The following is a 20,266-nucleotide window of genomic DNA, read 5'->3' as shown; positions in this document are numbered from 1 at the left end:
TGATGATGAATCTGGGGACTCTAATGCAACAAATCCATTGATTAAGGGAGGAAGACTGTGTGGGGCCAGTCCTCCCAGAGGTGTCTGCTTGGCAGGTCCTCCTCCTCTTCAGTTTTCCCCTCTGCCAAAGAAGACAGGACTCATTGCCACACCACCCACTCTATTTGTTCTCAGGGGCATCATTAAATTATTATTCTTACATTTTCTTTAAAAACATCACGACTTACCAGATTTTCACTTTAACCACATTAAACTCTGTACATGTACTGTAAATATATTCCAGCTCCTCATAGGATATTGTAATTTAAAAGCATAATTTCAATTTTGCTAGTTGTTTATGTCACAACTATTGGCATCACATTCAGTGTCATATGGGAATTATGATTGATGAGTAAAATTAGGACAAAAACATTACTAAGGATTCTGTATGGTGTGGTATTGGAGGAGGGCAATGGGGAGGTGAAACTCTGAGTTACGCACTGGGTGACGATAACCCTAGTGGTGCGACTGTGCCTGCCGTCCCATCAGTGATCAGTGTTATAGCTGCAAAGTAGGGCAACTAGGATGGCAAGCAAGTAAACAACAAATCATAAGCAGGAGTAAGAGCTGCTGCCAACACAGTCCTCTGCTCTCTCCTTTTGTCCATTAGCTGCCCACAGCCACCTCTCTCAAGTCCTGATGAACTTGAATCCCACTGATTTCAACAAATACTCTCTGAATATGACTAAGTGTGGATCCAGCCTTCTGACCAGGGAGGGATAATGGGCAGGACACTGACTGAGAGCATAAAGGGTGTTCACTGGATGAAAAGTTTGTAAATGGCCCCCTCGTAAACAATAAATAGAGCTGGTCCCAATTAATGACCAGTTTACTAACAGATTCTAGACACATGGAGACTGTACGAGTTGACATCCAATTCAGATGCTAAACCTATCTCTGCTGAGGATTAAAGGAAAGTAAGAAAGGTCAAGGAGTACTATGGTTGTGTCTGCTTTCCTAGCTCTCTCACTTACTTTCACGTGTGATGGTACATGGCCTGTCCTAACTCAGACACCCCTCTCTTTCTCCAGTTTCCAGGTTCGTTATGGTACTCAGTGGAGCAAACCTGTGGGAGTCCAGCAAGGTCGGGTGGATCAGGCCTTCCTAAACCCGGGAGAGTCTATCATTTATGTCAGTGGGACATATGGCCTTTTGATCAACAGACTCACATTTGTCACAGACCAAAGCCGTGTCTTCAGCTTTGGACCAAATCATGGCCTGTCCTTTGAAGCATATCCTCGCTATGGAGGAGCTGCCCTGAGTTATTTCAGTGGCCGTGCTGCCCTTGCCCTTGACAGCATTGGCTTGCACTGGGATGACAAGCCCAGACCCCAATATCCACCTGTGCAGAGACAGGACCAGACTTGCCATGGGAGCTCATCTAGGCAAGGACAAACTAGCTCTTCATCCCAGAGCTCTTCATCTTCATCTAGGATTTCTTCATCTTCATCCAGAAGCTCTTCATCCAATAATAACTCTGGCTAGATAGTTATTTCAGCCACCTCAGTAACAACCATTCATCCAGTTCCTGATGCTTCTACCAAGTGATTTTTTAAACCTCTTAATGAATTGAATCAGCAGCTAACATATGTCACCATCTCTCCCATTTCTTTTCAGATGATGTACGTCATTGTCATCATCAGCATTTGCACCCTAGGCACTCTGTATCAAGCAATAAAAATATATTTGAAGCAAGATGTCAAGAATCTTTTTAATCATGGTTGACCTTGAAAGCTGAAGGTGGCGGACATGATATGTACAGAGATCTTACTACGTGGTCCCACTCTAGAATACATTGGCATGAGAGCATCTGTCATTTAACATTTATCATAGGACTGACTGCATTCTAGCAGCTGTACAGAACACAGAATTGGTCTGACCACCGGGAGGTTGGAGTGATTAAGAGTATGAGCAATAAACCTGAAATCCCCTAATTCAAATTCTTCCACAGATACGAACTTGAGGCAAGCTGCTCCTTTGTAATCTCAGTCACTTCATTTGCAATAACATACAGAAGTGATAATACTAGTATAATTTAGAGGGCAAGTGTACAGGCTACTGGAATAATGTGGGTGACACACTTTAGCTACTTTGAAGTACTATATATTTTTAGCTCCATGGCTGTTTAAGAGAGGTTTTTAAAAGTTTGTTGTTGCTGTGTGCCTTCAAGTGATTTCCGAGTTATGGAAATCCCATCACAGGGTTTTCTTGGTAAAATTTGTTCAAAGGGGGTTTTGCCATTATCTTCCTTTGAGGCTGAGAGAGTGTGACTTGCCCAAGATGGGTTTCCATGGCTTCTGATGGTTGTCTTCTTTTTTTATATACAGTGGACCCTTGTTATACACCGGGGTTTGGTTCCAAGATTCCCCCATGGATAACAAAATCTGTGGATGCTCAAGTCCCATTAAATATAATGACATAGCAAAATGGTGTCCCTTATAAAAAATGGAAAATCAAGGTTTGATATTTGACATTTATACTTTTTTTGAACATTTCCAAACTGTGGATGCTTGAATCCGTGTATAAAAAATCCGTGTATAAGGTCCGACTGTACAACACTAGCAGATGTACCTAGATTTGCACAGGTATGAAGTGCCTTAGTCAACACACACCATTATTCTTCCCCCCCCCCCCCCCACCCTCCATTTAGGTGTTCTTTCCCTTCCCTCACCCATCCATCCTAGTGTTGTTACCCATGAAATGTAGGACCTCTCCCTACTTCTCACTTTTTCTCACCTTTGGGACTATGGCAGAGACACATGGCTACAGAATGGTGCAGCAAAACTTGTTAGCTGGCTAGGAAAATATCCGTACTTCCTAAGTATCCCAAACATTTCTTCCACAATACCTCCATACCCACCAACATTTCAAAGATCAAAACCAGGACACATATGGCCAAGCAACGGCAGAGCGTAGTCAAGATATAAAAAGTATTAATGGGGAACAACACACAAGCTAGGAAGGGCTGCTGCAATTTGCTTTTGCTGGAACCTCTTGGGGAGGACAAGATTCTTTCTCTTTCCAATCCTTTCTCTGCCATCCCAGTGCGTTCATTGAATACTAATAACTTGGGGACTTTGAACTCAATTTGCAGCAAGGGGAGAAGGGGAGAGAGAAACTGGGACATTTTGGAATTTTATTAAAAAGTAAGATGACAGAAAATTAATTGGGACTGTCCCTGTCAAATTGGGACAGTTGGAGGATACTTAAGCTGCCATCACTATCAGATTGCAAAAGGATGTGGAGACAAAATGATTATTAAAGACTGAGTTGAAGGAAAAGAATAAGAATACTGGGTGGACAGAGGCTGCACCTGTACTGTAGAAATAATGCCTGGAACACTGCTTTAACTGCTATGACTCAATGCTATGGAATCCTGGGATTTTTTGTTGCAACACCAGAACTCTCTGACAGAGAAAGCAAAATATCTCACAAGACTACAAATTCCAGGATTCTATAGCCATGGCAGCTATTATTTCTGTAGTGCAAACTGGGTTAGAGAATAACTACAGTCCTCCCTCCATTCTTGGGACTCATGTCCCTCACTTATGCGTGAGAAATGAACAGAGAGGGAAAGAATGGGGCCCACACCCATGGCACACACACGCCCACATGCCCCAGCATGCCTGTGCCTATATTCAAACCAATAGGGCTTGGATATAAGCAAAACACCATTATTGCAAGGGGGTCCGGAACAGATCCCCGCAAAAAAGGAGGGGCGACTATATAGTATCATTTTTTTCTCCCATTAGGGCCCCTATGCTTTTACTCTAATACTGCAGGGACAGTTTTCAGTAAGAAGGCCCAGGATGTATTGGATGGTGTCAGCTTTTAGATGGAGACCTTTGGCCACAAGAAGGCAAGTACAGAACAGAGAAGGAATGATTAATGTGACAAGCACACACATTTTTTTCCTTTAGTGGGAGGTGAAATTGTGAGGAGTAGGTTATTTCTGGTTTATTTGGAAGTGGAGATGGGGTTGGTGGCAATAGGCAGGAAGAACAAAGAACCATAGTCCCTGATTCTCTAAGAGCAAGAGCAAAGAGTGCTTGTGGGATAAAATACCCAGCAGTTAAATTGATTGATATGATTTCTCCATGCTGTGTATTTGCTGTGTTTTGTTGTATTATGTATTCATGTTCTAATATTCTTTTTCTTTTGATAAACAAATATAGACATACAGGAGGCAAATGTCTCTGGCTCCTGTTTTCATTGGCATATCCCAGTAGGAAAGATTCCTCCATCTTGCAGGAGTGAGCAGGTGTTTCTTTGGTGCTTTTAAAGCACTGCAGACCTGCAGACCTCCAGATTTTTTGGATTTGAACAGCCATCAGCTCCAGACTGCATGGCCATTGGTCAGGGATAATGGGAACTGACAGCCATCCTGGGAAGGACACAGAAATTCCCTCCTGCTGAACTACTAGTTAGAACTGAGAGACTAGAAATCAATAGTTTTGTTTTGATGTTAAGATCACTGCTATATATAATTAATATTAAAACAAATAGGTGTTGTAGGGGAGCTTTTACAATCTAAATCATCTATTTTCAATTATAATTTGGACTCTGTCATGAAAACGCACAATTTTATTATTGTTTCTATTTGTCTTGATCTGCACTGCTTATTCCAAAGAAGGGGACTGTCAGGACTTCCATATAGAAGCAGATGAGGAAAATCGTGTGCTGTGACAAGCCGATGGCTTTAATCCTTTGAGAAAGCGTCTTCTCTAAAAATGCGACAAGTGGATCTACTTTGCCAGAACTAGACTGGCACCTGAACTAAACTTGCAAGCCCACTGCACCTGGCAGGTGAAAGGCTAGTTTTGGGGCACTCAGAGCAGGCCAGACAGTACACAGAGTTCTCTACTCCAACCTTGCTGGAAGTATATCTTCAACACCTGCCATCTTAGGCAGACACCATTTCACACTGCTTAACGGTAAGGCTTGCCCTGGGTTTATCTCGATAAGACACTGGGCATCTCAGGAGCTTCAGATCCAAGCCTGTTGTATAGGCAAATTCCCTTTTGGTATTTACTTCATAATAGGGTGAATATTGAAACAATAAACACATGATTGCTTTGGCTATGACTATTCATCAGGCTGCTGTACTGTGTCTTTGCTGAGTATCGGATATGAATAAAAGGCAATTATATGCCCCATAACTTCCTGAATAGAATAATGTAACTGGATTGTGTACAGAAGGAAAAAAAGCCAGTGTGGTGCAGTAGTATGAGCATTAGACTACAATTTTGGAGACCAGGGTTCGAATCTCTGCTCACCCATGCAAATCTACTGTGTCACCTTGGACATGTCATACACTCTCAGCCTAAGAGGAAGGCAAAGCAAACCTCCTCTGGGCAGATTTTACCAAGAAACCCCCTTGGTTTTATGGGCACCATGAAGCAGAAAATACTTGAAGGCACACAACAACAAGACACAGTGAAGAGTGTAGCCCTCCACGATCTCCTGGAGGGCTAATGCAACCGCTTAATCTTCCAGCCATGATAGGGTCACCGTAAATCAGAAACAACTTGAAGGCACACAACAACATCAGTAGGTAAAGGGCAACTGGTTAGTTCTATGGACGTTGTTACATCATAATATTCTTCTCAGCCACCTGACTAGATTGTGCATTGAACACATGTTAAAAGTAGTTTTTGAAAACACATATAAAACATAATAAAATAAATGGACACTGGGGCACTGTATTGATTTTTCCTGTAAGGCTGTACTGAGAAAGTGGTGCTGGGAGATTACTGTTTGATATCATAGCCTTTGGAGTACTGTGCTCACAGAGATCTATGTCTCCTGTGATGTTCAACATCTATATCAAGAACTTGGCAGAGATCATTTGAAGCTATGTAATGAGGTATCACACATTTGCACTCTCTTGCTCCTTGTCACCTAACACCAAAGAACCAGCTGATAACCCTGGACAAGATAAGGGGTTAGATGAGAGTGAATAAGTGGAAATTAAATGGTGACAAGTGTTTCTTTGGGGGATTGGGGTTCAACCTGTTTTGGAAAGAGTTTCACTCCCCTGAAAAGTTCAGATACTAGTTCAGGAATACCCTTTGGCTCTGGGCTCTCCATGGGCTCCCAGGTGACAGGAATGGCAAGCAGTATTTTTGAACAACTCCCTTTAGTGTGGCAGCTAGTCCTGAGTGGATCTGACTTGGCAATAATCAGTGCTGTAACTACTGCAATGTACTCTGCTTGGGGATGCCCTTGAAGAGTGTCTAGGAGCTTAAGCTAGATCTTATCTGCTGTCCCAATACTAAAGACCTGCACCAGTTGTCAATGGATTTCTGGGCCCAATTCAAGGTGCTGGTTTTCACAACTAAAGTCCCAAATGCCTTGGGCCCTGGCTATCTGAAGAATGCTGAGTATCTCACTATGAACCTTTCTAGGTGTTAAGATCTTCAGGACAAACCCTCTTGACAATATCATAGAATCATAGAATCATAGAGTTGGAAGAGACCGCTAGGGCCATCCAGTCCAACCCTCTGCCATTCAGGAAATCTCAATAAAAGCACCCCCGACAGATGGCCATCCAGCCTCCGTTTAAAGACCTCTAAGGAAGGAGACTCCACTACTCCATCACCTACTAGGCCTGCTTGAAGCATGCATAAGAGACATTTTTCTCCTGTGTCTTGTACCCAGAATATGAAATGTGCTCCTCACTAAATTGCACTAATTTCCCACTGTCTTTGCTCTCAGGGAGAATGTGAAGATTCATCTCTCCAAATTGTCCTTGTAAGCTTTTTTGATGTTTATTCATTATTTCACTACGTCCTAGCTAGGCTCACTACAGAGCTTCAAATGATCTCTTCCAAGTGCTTGATACAGATGGTGAACTACATGGGAGATAGCAGGGGCATTACTGGGGGGCTGAAGGAGTACGGACGGCACCAGGAGACACCCTAAATGGGGGTGACACCACTGCTCCCCAAACACCTGCCTTTGGGCAGAAACTTGTGGCATTCACTTGTGTCCCTTTAAAATGTTGGAGCTCAGTGGAAGAGATGGTGTGAGTGAGGTGAGGTTCAATGGGAAGAGGAAGGAGAAGTCCCAGGGTTTTTTAACATCTTTAAAATTTTAAATAAAAGAAAAATAAAATTAATAAAGGTTGTATGCCACCTTGGATCCCACAAAGGTGAAGTATAAATCAATAATTATTGCAATGGCTTTAATGGTTCTATTAAGGGAATTTATTTTTTATTCTCTACTTTGTGTTTAGTAATTATGTTTATTAGCTATCCAGAATACCAGTTTTCCTAAATGGAAAGGGGGTTTGGTGGTTAAAATGTGATTAAATAAATAAATCAAATCTATAAAATTGTAGGTCAATGAAAAGTGTAAAGAAGACATTTATCTGCATTCACAACAGCAGGAGGTTTCTCTTTCTTATTTTCTTATTTGGGCTGTCAAGATAGAATATTTCAAATTTTGGCTCTGCAGGAGATTTTTTTGCTTGGAAGTAACTAGTCAAGAAAAATAAGCTACATGTAAGCATTCCCTTTTTGGCAACGATTAAGGAATAAGTAATTTACATTATAGTTGCAACATAAGGATGACCTTCACTCCTTTTGCAGTATAATGGTAGCTATTCAGTTACTTTTATACTTAACAAGGAAATACTTTCACTACTTATGTGTATTTTATATACATTGCCAACTGCATGTGGCATTCAGATATATTTTTAAAAGTAAATATCTTAGGTAGTTTGGAATAATGAGAAAGTAAAGTTAATTTTGGAATTGCAGTGATGACTATGTTTGTGGGCTTTGGAACTATGATTATAATTTGCTACTTTAAAATAATAACTTCCCAAGCTCTTGCCATTTTCAAATGTCTGTTGGAACATAAAAATTGATCTTACGCTGATCTTTAGACTGATTTTTTTTAATTGTACAGAATCTCTTATTTCTGACAAACTTTGTTGCCACTAAAGAACAAGATTTTATCAGATTTTTAAGTGTTATTCTTTAGAATAGCCCTCCAATAGGCAACAAGTCTTTTTGCGGGTCAGGAGATTGGATATGCAGAGAACGGATTTTGGAGATACAGTGTGGGATTCTGTGAAGCTTTTTCTCTCCATCATTATTTCAAGCCAGACAATCCAACAAACATATGGGAGGAGGCAGGATAGTTCCATGAAATGTTGCTTCACCTTGGAGAAGAACCAGAGAAGGGAGATGGTTTATCATCAGGACTAGCGCAAGACCGTTTTGGTACCCGAGGCAAAGCTGTTAGTTGCTGGAACCATCACCTCACTTAAGTACATTCTACTTTGTTATTGTTAATTGCCATCAAGTCAACTTCGACTTATGGCGATCCCATGAATAAGAGATTTCCAGGTCATCCTGCTCAGGTATGGCCAACTCAGGGCTTTCTTGATGGAGTCCATTTGGATTGCAGTCCTTCTTTTCCTATGCCTTCTACCTCACCCAACATTATTGCCTTTTCTAGTGAATCATACCATCCCAATAATGGGATGTCATTTTATGGTTATAAGGGAATTTTAATTGTTGTGTTGGTGGGAGGGACAATGGGTTATTTTTATATTGCTGTATTTTATTTCCATTGTACAGAGAGGCAGGAGATAAATTATTATTATTATTATTATTATTATTATTGTTGTTGTTGTTATTATTAGACAACTAAACTGAGAATTATAATTATTTTTAAAAAATCATCTATGGTCTTCAGTAATCATTCCAGTTCTTTGGTATTTTCTGCTAGTAGTATGGTGTCATCTGCATATCTTATATTGTTGATGTTCCTTCCTCCAATTTTCAAGCCTCCTTCCTCCAAGTCTAATCTTGTTTTACGTATTATATGTTCAGCATACAAGTTAATAAGATAATAAAATGCAGCCTTGCCTGATCCTCTTGCTAATGGAAAACCATTCTTTTTCTCCATATTCTGTCCTAAATGTAACTTCTTTTCCTGAGTACAGGTTATGCATCAGGACAATCAAATGTTGTGGCACATCAGTTTCTTAAAGAGCAATCCATAGTTTTTCATGATCTATACAATCAAAGACTTTGCTATCATATAAAGCAAAGGCTGATTTCCTTTTGAAATCCTTTGATGCGTGCCATTATCCAACGTTCTTGGCAGAACTTTGAACATCACTTTGCTTTCATGGGAGATGAATGCAATTGTTCTGTAGTTACAGCAATCCCTGTTTCCCCCTTTCTTGGGGGCTGGGATGTGTATTGAGCATTCCCAATCTGTTGTTTTGTTTTCCACATTTGTTGACAGATTTTAGTTCGAGCTAGAGTAGATTCTGTCTCTGTAGATTGAAGCAGCTCTATTGGTATGCCTTCTGTTCCTGGGGATTTATTTCTCTCTGAGTGCAGCTCCCACTTCACTTTCTAATATTAGAGGTTTGTCTCCATGCGGTTCTTATAGCAAGTTATTTCGGCACATGTGATAGGAAATTCCACAAGCATCTCTCTTCCTTACCAGCAGTAAAAAAATACTGTAAGAATAAGTTAAAGGCTGAACCATTTATTGCCCTTTCATGACATCCAAACTTTGTTGCCTTAGGCAGCCACATCACTCTGCCTTTCAGTAGGATCAATACTGTTTATCATCATTCTCTAGGAACACAGGCAGATTGAGTTGCCAGAGTGAGAACTTTAAAGGGCTCCAATACTTGTAATGGTTGTTGTGTAAAAGAGGGAATTTCAGCAGGTGTTGTCATGCAACCAGGTAACAAGCAACATCTGCTGAAATTCCCTCATCTATGCAAACATTAATAGTACAAGAGATGACTCATGTTTTGAATGTGTCAGGGCTATGCAGATTACCTAGGGTTCCCATACTCCTCCCCCCCCCCCAATCCAGCCATCTAATATGGACACCATGCAAAATATTCTATTTATTCCAATTCACCAGATTTGCATTCTAATTATGTAAATAAGACTCATTAATGCTGTATTTTCCCCCTGTGTTCCAAGCTTTGTATCTAGTACAGAAGAATGTTTAAGGTGCTAGACTTGGAACAGGGAGACTCCAATTCAAATCTTTGACTAGTCATACAATACCTGCAACTGATGTCCTTTCTGTGGTCAGCTATGCAGGTTGAGATATATGAGGGATTGTGCAGTTGCAGTGAGGAAAGCCTGCATGGCATTATGGTTTCAGTGTTGGACAATGACTCTGGAAACCAGGCTTCAGTTTCCAGCTCAGCCATGAAACTGACCAAATAATAATAATAATAATAATAATAATAATAATAAAATTTTATTTCTGTTTCCCGCCTCTTCCTTCGGATCGACTTGGGCAAGTCACACTCTCTCAGCCTCAGGGGAAGGCAATGGCAAACCTCTTCTGAATAAATCTTGCCAAGAAGACCCCATGATAGGGTTGCCTTAGGATTGGCTTAAAAGACTTGAAGGCATACAACACACACACACACACACAGTGAGGAACATTCCAGAAACTTTGCCCCTGCCCTTGAGTGAACAAACCACATGCCTTCAGGGCATGGAGAAACAAATCCTTGTTTCCTCAGTTCCTGGGAGGCAGCCATTTCGCCAATGCATTGGGGAATTATTCTCCTTTGCATTTCTCCTCCAAATTTTACTTTTGACTCCCCATTTCTGATTCCTCTGGCATTAAAGTACTTTTTCCCCAGCACTGCTGCTAGCTTCTGTCTCCCATTTTATTTCTTGCAAAAACAATATTTTTTTTACTTCAACTTCCCTCAAAAAGGCAGAAAAAGTCACCAGCTCAGCTCCACATCATTTCACATCACTGCTTGGAGGGACAGATACCTAGGAGGCTCATGGATGAAGCAGAGGCACTTTTGTCCTCCATTTTGGGATGAGGCTTTGCCACCTGTCCGCCACCCATCCCTGACCCATTGTTGTTGTTGTTGTTGTTGTTGTTGTGTGCCTCCAAGTTGTTTGTGACTTATGGCAACCCTAAGGTGTCCGTATCATGGGGTTTTCTTGGCAAGTTTCTTCAGAGGTGGTCTGCCATTGCTGTGTAACTTGCCCAGGGTAATTTCATTCATCTCATTTATTTATTTATGGTCATAAACCAAAATATAAAGTACAATTATGAATATATATCTATATATAGATATAGTTATTCTAAAATTCATAAAATGCATAAAGAACATGCATAGAACTCATAAAATAAACATGCATGTGTGTGTGTGTGACTGGGGAAAAAATAAGGTTAATTCCAAGAAATTAGCACAAGAATAATTAAAATCACTTCAGTAAAAAAAAATTAAGTACTCCAGATCTAAAAATCCAAGTCTAAAAATCTTAAATTTTTATCACATAATACTTGTTTATGGGTAATAATAGCACAGGCACGAATCTAGAGTTGCCCAGGGTCATCCAGTGGGTTTCATGGGAGAGCAAGTTTCGAACCTTGTTCTGCAGATTCATAGTCCAATGGTCAAACCATATGCCACTGTAACATTCCTGAAAATGTGTGACAAAAAGAAATACAAGGGAGGGTCACAATTCCATGCTGTAGCTGATAAGCTTTCCATCCTATATATTAGATACCACTTAGGTGTTCATAAACTCAGATTCCTCAATATTGTGTTTTAATTACAGCCCACATAGTACCTACACATTGTACATATAAAATGGTTTTGAGGCTTAACAAACTAGGCACTGAAGGGAAGAAGAAAAGAGAGAAAGAGGAGAAGGGAGAGGTCTGTTTTGGAAATGTCAGTCTGAAAAGGTGGGTTTTTAGAGGAAGAAACCTGGCAGTATGGCTTTGAACAAAAGGGGAGGAAAGGCACAACTGGAGAAGGAAAGATGCACTTTGGTTGTTCTGATGAAGAAGGCAGAGCAGCACAAAGCCAAAAGTCACAGAAATAGATAATGAATAGATTGCAAGAAAGCGAGAAAGTCAATATACATTTAAATAAAAGACAAGTGGGGGGAAAAGGAAAACAATACAAGGGGGGGAGGGAGAGAAAGATAATTACAAAATGTTGTCAATTTAAAATACAGATTTGCAAAGCATTTCCACAGGGAAATCGTATTAATTCTTTCAAACAAAAACAACAAAGAGCTTTAAAGCTTAAACCTAGTGCTATAATAAATTTGTTAAATCTTTAATGTGCCACAGGACTCTGTCAATATTGATTTTATGATAATTTTTTTATATTGGGGGGGACTAGTAATTGTACTTGTTTTTAAACATATAACAGATGGATATATGCTGTGAAAAAGACTTGCAGAAATGTAAAACACACTGGGCTACATCCAAATACTACTTTCCACTAGTAAATGAAGATACCAGCCATAGATGCTGCCGAAACGTCAGGAAGAAACTCTTCTAGAACATGGCCACATAGCCTGAAAACCCCACAAAAAACCCCCAGATACTGCAACTCCCAGCAACCTCAGCCAGCAGACTCAATGAGGAAGATGCTGGGACTTCTGCAGATTCTCTAAATTTAGACTTCTGCAATCATGTAAAGATTTATATTACGCTTCAGCGTTGTTGTTATTCAGCCTGAACCAGGCCAAAATAAAGCTGCTTTGGGTCACATTGGAAGTATGCTGTTTAAATGATGCATGCATCCTAAGAGGCCGGAAGTTGCACCAAAGCCACGCTCCGATCCTAAGAGGCAGCTTCCAGCTCTTAAGATGCATATGTCATTTAAACAGCATACCTCCAAAGTAACCCGAAGCAGCTTTATTTTGGCCTGTCTGTTCAGGCCCATTATTACAGTATTTTTTACTCACTGCTCTCTATGAACTGAAGCAGTTAAAATCCAACACATGACATCAGCTGAAAGAACATATAAAACCAATACATACCCACAGGCTGCAAACACAGTCTTTCAGGGGGAGCATAACCCCATCCAGAACTGGTTGACACACCTCCAAACTCAGGTTAGGACCATTGATACTAAGCACTTGTCTAAATTCAGCTTCGGTTTATTTTTCTTCATCCAACACATTCACTCCAGGCAGGTATTCAGAGGAGAGACACTACCCTTAGCTGTGGCTGTTTTTGGAGGCATGGAGAAAATATATTTCTGCATATTGATAGCGTGCGCGCACATACACACACACCATGCCCACGTACAATCTCTCTGATTTAATGCCAATATTAAACAACACTGGGAATAGAACAGAATGTATAATTTTACAGAATGCATAATTTCATATGGTGAAAATATTAACAAACACATCTAAATCTGGGGACATCCAGTTCTCAGCTGTAAATGACAACACTTTCCCAGAATTTTATAGGGATGGACAAGACCGATCCTGCTGTTGAAACAACCTACGGTTTCTTGGGGGGGGGGGGGGAGATTAGGGCCTATCTTAGCTTTTTGAAGACTTACTGCCTGAGTGGAAGGAAGAATCAGCGAATCTCATTAATCTGATCCCAAAGCCTGCCAAGTCCCTGAGCCAAAACCAAAGATTGGATCAATCAGATTTGCTGATCACATACTGCATTTCCTTTAAGTCAGCTTTCCTTGTCACTTACCAGGAGAAATGATAGGTGTTAACAGACAATAAAAGGATTTCTATAAATAATGTAGCACAAGTATTAATATCAGCTATTATACTTTTATTGAGAACTACTGGACTTTGTGGAAGATTTGTGGAGGAGGGTTTCTGGGGAATAACTGTGTAAAAGATAGATTGATTCCCCTCACTCCATATGAATTCTTCATGTGCAAAACACTGGTCCTCTAAAGCTTATCATTCAGTGTCTTTCCTTAACCATATAGATAGGGCTGCATCTTATTACACAAACAGTATAGCTAGTGCTCTAAGCCTACGATACAAAGAGCAATGGGTTTCTTACTTATGGAGTACATTAGTGCAGGGTCTGTTCTTATAAATGCATATTCTCTGGATAGGAACTGATTCTCTGGAAAAGAGTAAATTCGGTTGGTGAGACACCAGGATTAACTCTTTCAAAAGAGCAAACTGTGACATCTAGTGCCAGATTGTGATGTTACATAAATTATATATTACAGGCTGACATGTTTATAGTTTCAGTAAAGGCAATGAGGGGGGGGAGCAACTGCATTCTGAAAAGACAGAGAGAGACAGAGAGAGAAAGAGAGTAGCGGGGTGACCTGCATTCTGAAGAGAAGGGCATAGAATGAGAGAGAGAAAGAGAGAAAATGTGAGGGAAGAATATTTTTAGAGATGAGATTCGGTTTATTAATACTGAATTAATATTTTTTTAAAAAAAAAACTTGAACTGTGTTTATATGCTGGAGAGTAAAGAGTGAAATAACATGCATGCAATAGCTTAAGTCGTATTTAATAAATTTACATTTATTGTTTCACATGCCCACAGCTAATGCCTGGCTACTAATACCAGTGTTATAGTCATGTTAGAGCCCAGGAGCTGAAAGAGCATCCATATACTTGTACAGTAGTGAATCCAGCAGGGATTTTGGTGACAGCTATATCCTAAAAAAGAAGTGGAAGTCATGTGGCTCCAGATGTAATTGGAGTGCAGCCTCCAGTATTTGTCTCCACTAGCTATGCTGGCTAGGTCTCCTGGGACTTGCCACTCAGTAACATCCGGAGGTTTTCATGATTCCCACCTATGACCAAGGAGGAGTCTGGAGATCTGAGGTGTGATCTTCAGAGATGGTAGTTAGCAGGGCAATGTTCACAGTGGGATTATCACTGGGAGCTGACAAAGTAGGGCCTCTCCAAAGGCACCATTATGTCACAGCTTTCTGTAAGTTGCTATCCTCTCTTCTAAGGCAAAGCTCCCCTGCAGTAAACCTTCTCATGAGGATCTAACATTCCAAATCCCTTAGATCCAGCTCCCTTAGGGATTGAACAAGCCTGCTACCTATGGATTCACCTGACACAAGGAAAATTCCCAGGGCTCCTGCATTTGCTCAACCATCCACCAGGCTGCCTGCAGCTGCTCCTGGCACCATGGTCCCAGGAAAGGTTGCTGGGCATGGGAAGGTTCACTCAGTTGACCAGTCTGCTTGTAAATAGGGTTGCCAGACTGAAAACTGGGAATGGCTCTTGTACCTTCAATGGTTGTGTAGAAGCAAGAATTCCAGAAGGTATTACTGGCTATACGGTTGCACGGCAAGCAACATCTGCTGAAATTCTTTCTGCTATATAAAGGTACAGGAGCCAGCTCCAGTTTTCAGTGTGAGAACTCTGCTTGAAAAACCAAGCTGCCTTCTTCTGCCTCCCCTACTTGTTTCTCTCACCCTTTTGACTCATTCTTCTGAGTAGTTCCTCTCAGGTAGCTACACCCACATCTCTTCCCAGCTGTTACAGTAGCCTTGCTGGGACCAACAAACAGGTGAGTAGCTTTTTCTCTTCTTCAGCCTTGCTGGCTCCACACTGGCCCTCCTTGACTGGCATAGAAGATCTTCCTGTTCCTCCAGGTTCCCTCAGGTCCCCTAGCAAGCTCTTCCAACTTCATAGATTCCCATACAACTCCCATAGCCTCTGTCATTTTACAGATGGGAGTAGGGATCCCTGTTGACAAGCAACATCAGAATATGGTTAAGATAACAAAAATTATTAATGAGGAGGAGTACACAACCTAAGTAAAACAGATTGCTTTTGCCTAAGCCTTTTGGGAAGGGTAAGATTCCACCTCCTTCTCTCTCCATTGCTGTGAATACAAACTCATTTTACACTTTGAAGTCCACTGGCAGTGACTGAAGTAAGCTGAGGACAAAGGGGGAAGTTGGAAGGAAGAGAAAGAAACTGGGACATTTTAAAAACTGCTGGAGGGGTTAGTAGATGATCAATGCGATTGTCCCTGCCACATTGGTATGAATCCTAGATTAGCTATAAAACTACAGCCAACTCCACAGCAATGTACCCACTGGCTACTCCTGTTTCACAAAGGAATGTATTTTAAGGGGGAAGCTGGACAATTCCCAGAGTGGGAAATTCAGAGTGATCCATTCATGTCTGAGAAGACCAGATCATGTTCATGGCATGAAAAATGGTCCTCCATTTATTGATTTAACATAAAAATTAGTCAGAAGGTTGGAGGCAGGGATCAGATGTGGAATAATGCAGATTTTTTTTAATGCCTAAGTGCCTGGATTTATATTTTGTTCAGAGATATGTCTAGAGACGAGGAGGAGGAGGAGGAAGATCATGTTTATCATAAGCCCTTTCAAGGCTAAAGAGTGCAGCATCCAAGCCAGCTGCTCTTGCAATCACTCACAATCCAAAGAAAGACAGAACAAATTTCCCAGTGGGCCAGTCTGAAGATATTATACGTAAGCAAGTCTCCATAAGGGAAGCCAGAAGAGATTAACCAACAGATAGGACCTTCAGAGGAAACAGAAGATTGTGCCAACTCTGGCAGGAAACATTTTCATCTGTGGCTTTATGTAAACCATAGATAAAAATTCATCTGCGGTATTATGCAAACCCTGTGGTTTTATGCAAACAATCTAAAAGATTCAGATGGAATACATAGGAGAGAAAGAACAGCCCACATGGGATTTGAATTGTATAAACCTTTCCTAAATTGCAAAGGGATAAAATAACAAGCCTCTTGGAGACTGTGTTGAAAAACACAATTATTTACAGATTTTTGAACGAACTGTTATGTGGTGAACAGCTAAGATTGCTAGCTGTACCAGCAGAAGGAAACTTTTACAAGCGCACCAGGATAAAGACATCATGCAGACACAATTACTTTTGCAATAGATCTTCTATTGTAGCAAGAAGGATCTGAATCTGTCTCTAGTCTGTGAAGGTTTGGGGTGTGGTTTTAAGCCATAGAATTAATGTGGGGATATATACACAAGAGCCGCTAGCTTGAAAGAGTTAAATGCGAGTAAAAATTGTGATAAGCAAAAGTCTTATCTACTGCAGGCTTACTCTGGTAAGAAATGTCATTCACATGCTCAGTTCTCCTCCATTATAAAAACGGATATGTCTTCCAAACCAGAGCTTGGAAAAGTAGGGATTACAGTGGATCCTTGTTATACGCTGGGGTTTGGTTCCAAGATCCCCCATGTATAACAAAATCCGTGTATGCTCAAGTCCCATTAAGTATAATGACATAGCAAAATGGTGTCCCTAATAAAAAATGGAACATCAAGGTAAATTTATACTGTTTTGGAACATTTTCAAACCGTGTATGCTTAAATCCATGTATAAAAAATCAGTGTATAAGAAGGGCTGACTGTACAACTCCCAGATGACCATGCCGTCTGGAGAATTCTGGTAGTTATAGGCCAGAAAAGTTATATTCCCATGCCTTGTCCAAAATCCATTTTTGAAAACCAGAAGGGGACATAGTGACTCTTTGGGATTTTTGTTTTATTTTTTGGTATCCCATGTGTCCAGCCAGAGGGTCCTCACCAGGTTGTAAAATTGGCCCCAATCTCTAATAAATACTCAACATTTTTAAAGATGACAATCATGTCCCCTCTCGGTCTTCTCTTCTCCAAGCTAAACCTGTCCAGCTGCCCAAGCCTGTCAGGGAAATAAGATTTTGGGACTTTGGGGATGTCACATAAAACTGGTGGTAGGGATGAAGCTGCAGAAAGACACTGAGGAGAGAGAAAGAGACCAGAAACAGCCTAGTGGCATGTTTTTGTGAGAAATCGTTACGTTGTTTGGATTACAGTGTTCTTCTGTGAATCATAACTATAGTGGATTATTGTATACTAAACCTTGTGGAATATAACCATCTCAGTGGTTGAGCTCTTGAAGTTTAGGCGTGGTACATACCTCCCCGAAAAGATGGGTTGGAGGTGCCCAGTTTTCCTGTGGAGGGACGCCATATCAGCCAAACTATGTGGCGTCCCTCCAGACAAAAAAGAACCCAGAAAAAATGGGTTCTTCTTGGCACATGCAGACGCCATCATCAGTGCGCCATTGGCACACTGTGGCGCATCTATGATGGAGGTGTGGCACCCAGAGGTAAGGACATGGCACCACACTTGCATCATGCATGTCTGCCCTGTATGGATGGCGCAGCATACAGATGGTGCCATCCATATGGGTTAGGGTTCTGGAGCGTGCAGATGCTGCACACTCTGAAACCCTACAACCTTGTGGATTTTCTTTATTTCACATTTTACAGGCGCAGGTTTTTCCGCTCTTCGCTTTTAAGTACTGTATTATGTAATTGGTGTACTTGAATATATCTGTTATGCTTTCTTTTGCTTCATCTGTGAATATTTCTGGTTTTTAAAATTATTAATTATACGATTCTCTTAGAGAGGTGGTTCATACTGATGAATTAATTTGAATGAAAACTGAATTAATTTGAATGAAAACTCATCCTAATTTGGATGGGAGCTAAGAACAGCCCTTCAATCAGGTTACATGAATAATTATTAATTTTCAATAACTATTAGGCTCATTAGGTACATCTCAGTCAGTTAACAGTGAAGGAACGTCAATGTGCTTATAGTATTATTATGATTAATGTTTTGTATTTTTACTAATATCTATCATAATACATCTCCCCATAGTCTTATGCACATCAGTGGAAGGAGTACATCAAATCTATTTCTTTTGGTGTAAGTCAGTGGTTCCCACACTCTGGTGCTCCAAGGGTTTTGGACATTAGCTCCCAGAAGCCCCAACCAGCTTGGTTATCAGTCAGGAATTCTGGGAGCTGAAATCTAAAACATCTGGACATTTGGGAACCAATGGTGTAACTAGTAAAATTGTTCCATATCTCAGGAGTTAGCTTTGACTTGTCACTGCTGAGTCTGTTGCCTGTTTAGTCAGTTTTCAGTTAAATTGATTCCCCACAACATTGCCATCCACTGTTTTGTCTAGAACCCTTTCTTCAACATCCAGTTAGCTGCTATCTTGAGTAAGGCCACTATGAAAATAAGTTTTAACATTTATTATGCAGACTGTCATAAATTGTTTATAATGAAAAATGCTTATGTCCTGTTTATTTGATGTCCATTGAACCAATCTGCCCTTCTACCACAGGTGTCTAAACATATCAGCACTCTCACAAATCTTCCAACAGTGTAAACAGGGACGTAGCCAGGATTTTAGGATGGGGGGGTCCAGACTAAGTGCCACCATTATAATGGGGCTTGGGTGCGGCGGTGCAGCAGCACACACCATTCATTTTTCTAATGGAAGGGGGAGTCCGGACCCCAAGAACCCCCTCCTTGGCTACGTCCCTGGTGTAAAGTTGTTGAATTTGGGATACATAACACTTCTGGGGGGATTAAATGCAAAAACATTTTTAATGCATTCTCATTTATTTTGGATGGTTTTAAGGGAGACATTTTCCAGATTCTTAGTCTTTTCCCCATACTTGTTCAGTTCATTCTGTACTATCTGTTGAGATCATTGTTAAAATTTTATAGATTCTATTTAAAAATAAGTTTTTGCTTTGTATCAGTTTGTAATACCAGTTGCTTACATTTTGTTAAAGGATGGACCATTTGTGCTTTAATAATTGAATCAGATAAAAAACAAATAATGTGGATATTCTGGCTTTACAGAGCTTTTATATATCTCTTTAAAGGTCCTGAAGGTGGTTGTCCTGCATCTACAGTGCAGAATTAATGCTGTTTGATATTACTTTAACTGCAATGGCTCAATGCTTTGGGGGTTTGAGATTTGTAATTTTGTGAGATATTTAGCCTTCTTTGTCAAGAGAGCTCTGATGCTACAACTAACTACAAATCCCAAGGTTCTGTAGGACATAGGATATAGCAATGGAAGTTAAAGTGGTGTCAAACTGCATTAATTCTGCAGTGTGGCAGCTACCCAAGAGAATTATCTTCCAGAAGGCTATCTTTCTAGACAGATCTTGGAAAAGTTAGTTTGGGGACTATAATTTTGAACTATATTTCCAGCTATCTGTGGGCTTCTGAAAATTGTGCTCCAAAAAGTAACTTCTCCAAGCTTTGGTTCTAGGCAGTGAAGAAGAATTTTGGAGCCCCATTATATAGAACTATAGCTGTCGTCTGTTTGTACTGCTTGATAATTCTAGATATAGGGAGAAGGCCTGAATTATCAAACTGGCGTAGTCTGAAAGATGGCATAGCAAGTGTATTATGATGGATGAAGGGTCATAACATCATAACAGTATGTCCCTGGAAGATTTGTTGAGAAATAAAATGGCATACAGGCATAGTCAAAAACACCCAGAAAACGAGAAAAAATATGAAAAGTGTTTGCAAACACTTCTCATTGTGTTAATAATAAAGCATCTCTAATCCTCTTCCAAAATAGTCAAGGTATATTGATAACACTCAGCTGAAATT

General features: G+C 40.5%; 1 protein-coding gene across 1 annotated transcript in view; it reads right to left on the bottom strand.

Moving 5' to 3' along the window:
- LOC149303795 (zymogen granule membrane protein 16-like) overlaps positions 1–13,027 on the bottom strand; it is a 51,632-nt gene extending 38,605 nt beyond the window's left edge. Inside the window, exon 1 of the mRNA XM_089480365.1 lies at positions 12,849–13,027. The gene's annotated coding sequence lies outside the window, so the exon portion shown is untranslated. The remainder of the gene's footprint in view (positions 1–12,848) is intronic.
- Positions 13,028–20,266: the final 7,239 nt, after the last annotated feature.

This window comes from Sceloporus occidentalis, unplaced genomic scaffold, assembly GCF_023333645.1.
Source record: "Sceloporus occidentalis isolate IW3139 unplaced genomic scaffold, rSceOcc1.0.p SCAF_14, whole genome shotgun sequence".
Taxonomy (NCBI): Eukaryota; Metazoa; Chordata; class Lepidosauria; order Squamata; family Phrynosomatidae; genus Sceloporus; species Sceloporus occidentalis.
Note: the sequence above shows the minus strand (reverse complement) of the source record. Positions and strands in the feature narration are given on the sequence as shown.